The sequence below is a fragment of the Pinus tabuliformis genome, chromosome 6 (genome assembly GCF_031772625.1).
Source record: "Pinus tabuliformis cultivar Carrire ecotype Pingquan chromosome 6, CPIR1, whole genome shotgun sequence".
Classification (NCBI taxonomy): Eukaryota; Viridiplantae; Streptophyta; class Pinopsida; order Pinales; family Pinaceae; genus Pinus; species Pinus tabuliformis.
Window position 1 is genome coordinate 1522762181 of NC_142292.1, and position 11811 is coordinate 1522773991.

Below are 11811 nucleotides of genomic sequence, written 5' to 3' on the forward strand. Positions count from 1 at the left end.
TTAAAATTTTTATATAAACTTGAAATTTTTTATTATTTAAAATATATATTTAAAATTGTGATTTTACCGGATTTTAGACCTATACAAAATTGTGGGGTGTATGTTATAGTCACAGGCAGTACACTGTGTATGTGTATGCTATATAGTCACTGGTACACTGACGGTTAAGGAATTCGCTTACCCTCAAATTCACGCACTTTTGATAAAAGACGCTAACTCTACTTACGTCATTGAGGAAAAGTTTAAGGAATTCGCTTACCCTCAAATTCACGCATTTTTGATAAAAGACGCTAACTCTACTTACGTCATAGAGGAAAAGTTTGACCCGTGAGCGCTGTCGAATTCTGGTCTGTTTTATTGCTGTTTCAAAACATTAGAGGAAGTTCAATTGGAATTTCCCATCTGCTTTAATTTCCAGCCATGTGAAGCGAAGGAACGCCGAATGTGAAAACTTTGAGTGCAACGCAATTCACGTGCGGTCATTTGCATCTACTACACCTAGTCGACCCATTTTCTGCTACTCTTTCATCACCATAATTGGCAATTAGTCTTTCCCTTAAAAGGAAACCATGATTTCCCCAGCAATGCTCAAGCCCTCTTTCCCTTTACCTTCTGCCACTGCGCCTATCTCTGCTTCTCACTTCTCCAACTTCCGCTACGCCCTCTCTGTGTCGCACCGGCGGAAATTAATGTGGGAGGGTCAGCAGTGGAATAATGGGGACAAGAAACCCTGTAATTGCGTCCGTCCTCTGACGGCCGTAAAAGAAGGGGCACCGCCTATCACAAGCGGAGAGGCGCAAACCCTGCCCACCATGCTCACGGAGCCAAATGTGTTGGAGGCGTCGAAGCCCGAGAAGAAAGTAGGGGACATATGGAGGGAAATTCAGGGTGCGAACAACTGGGAAGGGCTGCTTGATCCCATGGACGACATATTGCGAAATGAGATCATCAGGTATGGCGAATTCGCCCAGGCCTCTTATGATGCTTTCGACTTCGATCCCTTCTCCAAGTACTGCGGTAGCTGCAAGTATAACCGCAGGGACCTCTTCCAAAGCGTTGGAATGTCGGATTACGGTTATTAAGTCACCAAGTATCTCTATGCCACTTCCAACATCAATCTGCCAGGGTTATTCCAAAGACCCAGCGTACAGAAGCTGTGGAGCACTCACGCCAACTGGATGGGCTTCATAGCCGTGGCCACAGACGAGGACGAGATCAAGAGGATCGGGAGGCGGGATATCGTGATCGCGTGGAGAGGAACAGTGACGAATCTGGAGTGGATTGCGGACCTCATGGATTATCTGAGGCCTGCGACATTGAACAAAGTGCATCCCCATCCTGACGTGAAGGTCGAGGCGGGGTTCCTGAATCTCTACACGGCCACGGAAAGCGACCGCCGGTTTTGTAAAAGCAGCGCGCGAGATCAAGTCCTGTCGGAGCTCAGGCGTCTGCTGCAGAAATACAGAGGCGAGAAACTGAGCATAACGATCACGGGTCACAGCCTGGGGAGTGCGCTGGCAATGCTGAGTGCATACGACATCGCAGAAATGGGATTGAACCAATCGGAGAGCGACGATGAGGCGGAGTCGACTCCCATAACGGTGTTCTCGTTCGCGGGGCCGAGGGTGGGCAACGCTGCTTTCAAGGATCGGTGCGAAGAGCTGGGGCTCAAATTTCTGAGAGTGGTGAATGTGCACGACAGCGTGCCTCAGGTCCCCGGGATTCTGTTCAATGAAAAGCTGCAGATGATGCAACAGTGGGTGGATAAGCTTCCGTGGAGGTACTGTCATGGCAAGGGCTAACCAGCCATATATTGAGTATTAAAGGTTGGCCCATCTATGTATGTGGTGCACGTCAGTGGGATAGCATACATAACCATGGAACGGGACTCCGGCGCCCAGCATGTGTTTCCGGTGGAGTATGCGGAGGAGTAGTCGGAGAATCTGTTTCAGGCCGCGTGGGGATGAGCATTGACGCAGATAATTAATTACGTACATTTCTCGGCAGTCCGTCGTTTTACTCGCTGCTCCGAACACCAATCATGAAGCCGCCCGATTCACCGATTTGAATTTGAATTGATTTATCGCGCCAATTTCATTTTCATTTGCAGTCAATATCCGAGGATTGAATCGTGGAGTTTGGGTTGTTTTGTTACAGTGTTGTGGAATCGAGTCTGTTTGAGGTTAAGGAATGGGATGCAATGGACAAAACTTTTATGGGTCACCAGGGCTCTTCTTCCTCAATCACTTTGGATGGGTATGAAGGGTAATTCACATGTTGGAAGTTGCTTGAGATGGTTGGATTGCCAAGCTCCTTATTGCAGGTGCTTCAGATGTTGTGATGAAGGGTTTGATCTTATTTAATAATGGAAGAGTTTGTATCAACAAATGTGGGTAGGATATTGCAGAGGCGTATTCAAAGTAATCTAACAATGATCTCAACGTTCTCATAAAGCGCAGAGCTCGGGAGATGGCCGCAAGAAGCATGCTCTTCTTGTGTATGATGGGGAGGCCAGACACTTGGCCTCCTGCAAAACAAGTCTCTGTGGGAGGAGAATTTTGTGGCCAGACTTTGAAGATGCATGAGATGAATTGGTGACACAGGGAAGATGACAAAAAATAAGTCTTAAATTCTTATCAAATCATTTATAGTTAACAATGTGGACTGAGAATGAAAATATTAATGGTATTAATCTTTTGGTGTTGTGATATCGATTGCAGGGGATTATTGGAAGAGATTTGAGAGACTTTTAAAATATTCCATGGTATTTTCCGAATGCAGATGAGCTTAGAAAAACGGTAAACAAGTGTGGAGCTTTTGAGATTGAGAGTTTAAAGTGTGCGAGAGGGTGCCGAGTATGCGTGAAGAAGATTTTGAAGAGTATATTAAGAACCCAAAAATGTTTGGTTGTGTGAAATCCAATTTATTCAAGAGCTTTGTGTGTAGTTTGGTTGAAGCCCACATTGGCAAGGAATCTACAGAGATTTTTTCAGGTTTTTTTCTGAGAAGGCCTTAGCACTTCCACTGTGCAATCCACCTTCTAGTCTGTCCCATACATTGTCGCTTAACTTATAAGAAAGTAGTCGACAATGTCTACAAAATCATTTGAATTTTTATATGAGAAGGAATAAATTTACGTGAGAGGTAATCCTTTTGATCAAGATATTTATGTGGATTTGTAATATTATTTAGTATTCTTATTATTAAAACGACGGGGCCAATGTGTTATAACAAGTGATAAAATTTGAGTTTTTTTTTTTTTAATTGTATATTTAAAATGCAAATAAAATAGTGCAATTTCATTCTTGTCAATTCAATTAGGAAATATTTTGAAATTTATAATTGAGTTACCCTCAAGTCAAAGTTAGTAAAGTCGGACTTAAAGGGAAGCCAATAATTAAACCTACTGATTTTGAAAGTTCTACTAATTTTGTAAGCCTCTCCATGAATTGTTTTTTATTTTTAAATTAGTGGTTTGTTTGGTACATTTCACTGTTTTAAAATTTTATTTGAGGTATAAAAAGCTAACAATTAGTTGTTTTTTATTTTATTCTAAAATAGGTGGCTTATTTGGTATATATATATATATAGATTTTGGGAAATAAAAAACTAACCATCATATTTAATTTAATTTTTAATTATGTTTTGTGGAGATGATAAAGTGGATTCATAGTAAATTATAAAATTATTTTATGTAAATGATATTATTTTAATTATAAAAATAAAATTAATAAAAATTATTACTATTATTATTTAATAGTTTGTTTTATTTTTTATTTTTAAATTTTAGATAAACATTTGTATTTATTTTATTTTAATTTTTCAAAAATTTTAAATAATAATTGACTAATTTTGTATTAGTAAATAGTTTTAGTAAAAATGAACTATACGTTTATAAGTGATGTTATAAAGAATTTTTAATTATAAGTTACTTTATAAGGAAATTTTAATTAAAATTTAAATATCTATATTATAATATATTTTTTCAGGGCGAATATGTATAATTATAATATATATCCATGTTAATTACTTTCAAATTTTTTAATCCAAAAAAAATTATATTTAAAAAAATTTGGTCTTTTGCCATTTACTAATTCCATTTCCGATAAAGCTCTCTTGCTTTAATTACTTTGCATGCAGATTGATTTTGCCCTTGTTCAAACAACGAACTCTGATTTGCAACAGGTGAAGGGCAGGTTTCATTGAAGATGCAGATGAGACGAGAATATTATGCTTCTTTTTTTCAACATAACCTGATGTCTTCCACAGGTTCGTTTGAGTTGTTCACATTATTTTTATATTCCAGATCATACCTAGTTTTAAAAATGTTCGCAGTGCTTTATGCTCTTTGATCGAGTTTGAGCCGTTATTTTCAAATTTTTTGTCATCTCTCAGATTTGCAGATGAGATATTATGCCAAAGGAAAGAAGAAGATTAATACTATGGTGGTTTAAACAAGCCTCCAACTCTCTCATTCTTCGCCCGGACACAGGTGCATTTTTTGTACGTCATACTCTCTGTAGGTAGGTAAAATTTCTGTTATTTTCCGTTCAATAATGTGGAATTGAAGTCTGGAACAACTACAAGTTTCACATATAATCAAGTCCATGTATTGATACTACGTCAAACTTAAACTAGGTTTTGCTTCTATGTATTCGATGTGTATTTTGAAGATTAAAATAGAAATAAAAATGGCGCATGCTAAGTTTGTTATTATAAACTAGGTTTTGCATCTATGAATTCCATGTCTATTCAAAAGATTAAGATAGAAATAGAAAGGGGAAATACTAAGCTGGTATGATTCCAATTTTTGCAAAGTTCATATATTCATTAATTTTATGTGTATATTAATATTATTACAATTTTAACTGTGTATATTATTATAAATTGAGTTATAACATACTATGTTAGGCTTAGGGTGTATATTTATGAATTTTATAGAAAAAGAGAAAATTTAGTGAAATGGATGGTTATCATCTTGTTTATGTTATTTTATAAAATATATAACAAATAGAATGATAACTAGGAGTCTTGTCCCAAAATAATTGTGATCTAAATCAAAGGGTAAAGAAAAGTTTGTGATCTAAATCACAGGACACATCTCTCTCAGGGTCATTTGTAACATGAAATACAACCTAAAGCATGTCCAACATCTCTCTCAGGGTCATTTGTAACATGAAATACAACCTAAAGCATGTCCAACATGGTTTTGATAGTGTCCTCTAATCGAGATACACTTATTCGACGTGGTGAAAATTTGCTTTAGCATTTTTTCTTCTTAGGACATATGTCCCACAAAAAATCTTGGATTGGGCTTACAAGAGGAGGATGTAGTAGAGTCAGATGGTAGTGGTACTGATGGTGATTATGACTATGAAAGAGGACATGGACTAGCAACAATATAAAAGAAATTCATGTATGGGATTTAAATCGTATATTTTTATGGTTAAAGCATTTAAAGTAGTTTCACTATTTTAACTAGAGGACATCAACCAAATGAGCTACCCACCAAAGCTTATTAACTATTTTGATTATATTATTTATTATTTGCATTATTCCATATTCATATTCATAACATTGCATTCCCTTTTAGAAATGGTTTTTCTCCAAAGCATATCCATGAAAAACCTTGATATCTTTTTCTTGTTTTGTGTGTCATCCAATTTTATTGATTATTGGAGTTGTCAACTTTGGTGATGCAAGATAATATGAATTTCTAGTTATGGTATATAATCATCACATTCTCATATGGTATAATCATCCAAAATCAATCTTCTTTGGAAAATTGCACTTATCGGCTGGCTAAAATGAATTGTTATCATAAGGCTTAATTGTGTTGACATCAATGTCCTACAAAATGTGAGTTAGTTGTTTCTGTCGTGAGTGATATAAATTCATTAATTGGTTTAGATGTCTTCTTTATGATTTGCATGTCAATATGAAGTTTTTGTGTCCTAATTTTTTCTTATCATGCTTGTGGTAGTTTTTTTATTTACTTCAAGCACTGATGTTGCTAAGTTGGTTTCCGAATATTTACTTGGAATTTGCATCATATGAGCTACAACTGTTTCCGAATCTTTACTTGGAATTTGCATCATATGAACTACAACATTCGAGTATGTATTTCCTTCAATTGGATTAGGATTTGTTTAGTTGTGAGGGTAACCAAATTTGTATTTGTTCCATTTTCTTCAATTTGAATTTCTACATTTGAAAATTTGGTATTTCTTTCACAATACATTTTTGTACTTTTTTTTCCAACTACTTTTTTTCCTTCTTAAGTTTCTTAATTCCTATAAATAATTTTTCATTGTGATCCTTTGGGAGAGGAATTTCTTCATTTTTGTCTACGATAGTTTTTCAACTTCTTTTTGCATATTTTGCATTGATTTTTAGTTTTATTAAAGAATTACTTTTGACATATCTTTAATGTCTTCTTGTGTTATTGAATATGGCTACAATCTAATATAGTGTTATTTTTTGTTTTTGTTTTTTTTTTTTCTTGTAGAAAATTTTGAAAAAAAATCTTCTTCGTATTTAAGATAAAGGAACATAGTGATTCCATCTAGGGTAAACCCAAAATAATGTCACTATCATTACAAAATAAATATTTAATGGTGAATTGTGAAATAAAAGTGTTGTTCCCAATACTTAGTTGTAAATTGCTATAATGTCACTATCATCACAAAATAAATATGTTTAATGGTGAATTGCGAGATAAAAGTGGCGTTCCCAATACTTAGTTGTAAATTGGTTATTGCTTTCCATCCTTGTGTATCATTTCAATTATATTTGACTAAGAAACTAATTGGTTAGCACATTATATAATAAATCATTATCATTTTTCCCAGGAGTGATAGAGATAATAACATCATTTCTTACAATTGTTCCTTTGAGTTTAAATAATGCAAAAAAACAACTAAAATTTTTAAGAAATCTTCCATTACTAGTCTCATTTTACTTATTTTAACTTTGTAATGAGTGAATGTACAAAGTGTCAAAGACCTACTTCTTCAATATGCCTTTAATTTAAACTTAATTTCTTTGTTTTAAATCCTTCATGATTTATTATGGTTATTGTTTATAAATGACATGAGATAATGGAAGCTAATAAATTTGTACTAGTCACAATCTTTGATTTGATGTTCTTTGAGATTAATATTTATCAACAAGTTTGATATTTTAAGTTCAAAAATGTTTTTGGCTCTTCTATAAACCGAAAAATATTGTCGTGAACAATTTCCCTGAAGCATCACAATAATAGGTAGCAACGACGATGGTATATCCACCCACAATAATCCTGAGATTGAGCTATAAATTGAAACGACAAAATGATCAATAGTTAGCGACCATGTGAATGAATAGTAATTATTTACTATCGATCAACCAATCTCTCTACAAAATTTGGGAAAAATGCAATTGTTGCACTCAATTTTTTCTTTAGATGGCTACACGTCACAGAGTTAACGTGATTTTCTCAATGACATCTACTAAAAATTTTTGTGGACTTATATTCTAGTGTATTTATTCTGCCAAAGAGTGTTTCGTTGTTCCAATCTCACAATACAATAGTATGATGTTTCACAGAATGGTCTTATGCATTTGGCATCCAATGTTAATTAAAATATGAGAATGGTCTTATGCATTTGGCATCCAATGTCAATTGAAGTATGATAGTGGTTTTCTGAATGATAGGTCACATTTTTTTCATGATAGCTATTATCTTTCATAAAAACCTCTTATAAATCTTTTGTGTGTGTTACTTTTCATGGACAATTGAGTAATTTAGAAACTTAAATAACTTCTTTGAACTAATACTTTATGAATTTTGGATTTTGACCTTTATATATAAAACTTTAGACACCCTCTTTAACTTCAAAATTTCCTTTTATATTTTCCTTCACCTTTTAAATATATATCCACATACAGATTTATAACTCATTTGATACTTTTCTCTGCATAAAATGATAAAACTTAACTCATTTGATACTTTTCGCGGCATAAAAAGATAAAACTTATCATTCACGTAAAGAGATATTTGTATTTATTTTGTTTTTCTTTATCTTGCAAATACCATGGGTTGCCAAAATCATGAGTTTATAGATCACCGATGAAAAATAATGAGGAATCAAGATTATTTTATTTACTATTCCTTTTCTTTTGTGTAATTTTAATTATTTTTGAAAAAAAATCCTTTTAATGTGATAAGGACCTAAAGAATAGGGAGAAAACCCAAATTTTTGTATTGAATGGCTAAAAAACTTATATGAAGAATGGCTAGAATCAGAAAACAAAACTCTAATACCAAAAGACACTAAAAATGTTCAACAAAACTCTAATACCAAACGATACAAAAAATGTTCATTATCATACAAATATTCATAATATCTTGAGATATGAGAATATCCATGATAGGATAAATAATATTTATAAATAAATATTTTGAGTACAAATTGATATAATTGAATACAATAATAGTCCCAATATAAATATGAGGGAGGATTGTCCTTTCATAAGGAGTTATGTCTTTTGAGACATGTCCTTTTGTAATTATTAATTATTATGATTAATTATTATTATATTTATGTCCAATAAGGGTAGATTGAGAGGTTGAGGTGCCTAGTTAACTCCCTCACCACTTGCGCGACTACCCAAAATGACATGCTTAGCCTGTATTAATTAGGTTCGTTCCCTGAAATGACATGCTTAGCCTGTATTAATTAGGCTCAAGGAGTAGGCAGCCCTAGGGAGTCTTCACTTCGCCTCTGGTCAATATGAGATGTCTAACTTTTGCTTAGTCATTGGGTCATTTCTGTCAAAATAAAAAATTATTATATTTATATTATTTCATATTCATATTCAATTATTTATATTTTCCCATAAGCATATTAATAACAACTTTATATTTAAATTTAATTGATAAATATATAAAAAATTAATATCTAACAATAAACTTTTTTAATATTTAACTAATCAAATTATAACTATAATAAAATAATTAATTATTATTCTTAAAATATATTATTTATAATTAACTATTTGTATAATCTTTAATCGCCACCCTTAAAATATCCCTCTTATAAACCAATTAATAATACAATATTCAAATATAATATATCACTTATAAACATTATCATGATAATACGATATTCAAATCTAGGGTTATAAACAATATCATCCTCACCCTTGAAATATGCCACTTATAAACCAATTAATAATATAATATTCAAATATAATATATCACGTATAAACATTATCAAGATAATACCTTATTCAAATCTAATATATTAGATTATAAACAATATCATGTATATAATTATATTCAAACAAGAGTTGCGTGGTAGTTAGTCCCTGCCCTATGCTCTTGTTGGTTGTAGCAAGAAAGAGGTCAGCGTTGCAAGTGATTTGACTCTTATTGGTTGTAGCAAGAAAGAGGTCAGCGCTGTGAGTGATTTGACTCTTGTTGGTTGTAGCAAGAAATAGGTCAGCGTTGCAAGTGATTTGAGGTTAGTGCTGCAAGTGATTTGACTCTTGTTGGTTGTAGCAAGAAAGAGGTTAGCGTTACAAGTGATTTGACGTTGGCTTGAAGTTTTGCAGAAAGAAGCAAGTAAGCTCCGACCTAAAGAGAGACTACTAGCTTATTATCAGTTTCCAGCTAGTCCCACCTGGAGCCCATGGACACTAGCTCTAGTCTTCTTGGTCCAAATAAACTCTTTAGAGACAAGCCCTATTAGTCTTTACAGTTCGAGCCTCACATCACATCACTTAAAAGAGTCCTCTTGATCAATTACATTTATTAGATTAAATTTAAAATAGATATTTAATGTTTAATTAAAATTTCCTTATAAAGTAACTTATAATTAAAAATTCCTTATAACATCACTTATAAACGTATAGTTCATTTTTACTAAAACTATTTACTAATACAAAATTAGTCAATTATTATTTAAAACTTTTGAAAAATTAAAATAAAATAAATACAAATGTTTATCTACAATTTAAAAATAAAAAATAAAACAAACTATTAAATAATAATAGTAATAATTTTTATTAATTTTATTTTTATAATTAAAATAATATCATTTACATAAAATAATTTTATAATTTACTATGAATCCACTTTATCATCTCCACAAAACATAATTAAAAATTAAATTAAATATGATGGTTAGTTTTTTATTTCCCAATATATATATATATATATATATATATATATATATATATATATATATATATATATATACCAAATAAGCCACCTATTTTAGAATAAAATAAAAAACAACTAATTGTTAGCTTTTTATACCTCAAATAAAATTTTAAAACAGTGAAATGTACCAAACAAACCACTAATTTAAAAATTAAAAACAATTCATGGAGAGGCTTACAAAATTAGCAGAACTTTCAAAATCAGCAGGTTTAATTATTGGCTTCCCTTTAAGTCCGACTTTACTAACTTTGACTTGAGGGTAACTCAATTATAAATTTCAAAATATTTCCTAATTGAATTGACAAGAATGAAATTGGACTATTTTATTTGCATTTTAAATATACAATTAAAAAAAAAAATCTCAAATTTTATCACTTGTTATAACAGATTGGCCCCGTCGTTTTAATAATAAGAATACTAAATAATATTACAAATCCACATAAATATCTTGATCAAAAGGATTACCTCTCACGTAAATTTATTCCTTCTCATATAAAAATTCAAATGATTTTGTAGACATTGTCGACTGCTTTCTTATAAGTTAAGCGACAATGTATGGGACAGACTAGAAGGTGGATTGCACAGTGGAAGTGCTAAGGCCTTCTCAGGAAAAAACCTGAAAAAATCTCTGTAGATTCCTTGCCAATGTGGGCTTCAGCCAAACTACACACAAAGCTCTTGAATAAATTGGATTTCACACAACCAAACATTTTTGGGTTCTTAATATACTCTTCAAAATCTTCCTCACGCATACTCGGCACCCTCTCGCACACTTTAAACTCTCAATCTCAAAAGCTCCACACTTATTTACCGTTTTTCTAAGCTCATCTGCATTCGGAAAATACCATGGAATATTTTAAAAGTCTCTCAAATCTCTTCCAATAATCCCCTGCAATCGATATCACAACACCAAAAGATTAATACCATTAATATTTTCATTCTCAGTCCACATTGTTAACTATAAATGATTTGATAAGAATTTAAGACTTATTTTTTGTCATCTTCCCTGTGTCACCAATTCATCTCATGCATCTTCAAAGTCTGGCCACAAAATTCTCCTCCCACAGTGACTTGTTTTGCAGGAGGCCAAGTGTCTGGCCTCCCCATCATACACAAGAAGAGCATGCTTCTTGCGGCCATCTCCCGAGCTCTGCACTTTATGAGAACGTTGAGATCATTGTTAGATTACTTTGAATACGCCTCTGCAATATCCTACCCACATTTGTTGATACAAACTCTTCCATTATTAAATAAGATCAAACCCTTCATCACAACATCTGAGGCACCTGCAATAAGGAGCTTGGCAATCCAACCATCTCAAGCAACTTCCAACATGTGAATTACCCTTCATACCCATCCAAAGTGATTGAGGAAGAAGAGCCCTGGTGCCCCATAAAAGTTTTGTCCATTGCATCCCATTCCTTAACCTCAAACAGACTCGATTCCACAACACTGTAACAAAACAAACCAAACTCCACGATTCAATCCTCGGATATTGATTGCAAATGAAAATGAAATTGGCGCGATAAATCAATTCAAATTCAAATCGGTGAATCGTGCGGCTTCATGATTGGTGTTGGGAGCAGCGAGTAAAACGACGGACT

The 11811-nt window shown here is 32.9% G+C and overlaps 3 pseudogenes; 2 read left to right on the plus strand and 1 right to left on the minus strand.

The window, feature by feature from the left end:
• Nucleotides 1-1178: 1178 nt before the first annotated feature.
• On the plus strand, nt 1179-1802 carry LOC149264507 (phospholipase A1-Igamma3, chloroplastic pseudogene; annotated as a pseudogene).
• A 75-nt stretch (nt 1803-1877) lies between these two features.
• On the plus strand, nt 1878-3075 carry LOC149264508 (gibberellic acid methyltransferase 1-like; annotated as a pseudogene).
• Nucleotides 3076-10741: 7666 nt separating this feature from the next.
• LOC149264509 (gibberellic acid methyltransferase 2-like) lies at nt 10742-11558 on the minus strand (annotated as a pseudogene).
• Between the last annotated feature and the right edge of the window lie 253 nt (nt 11559-11811).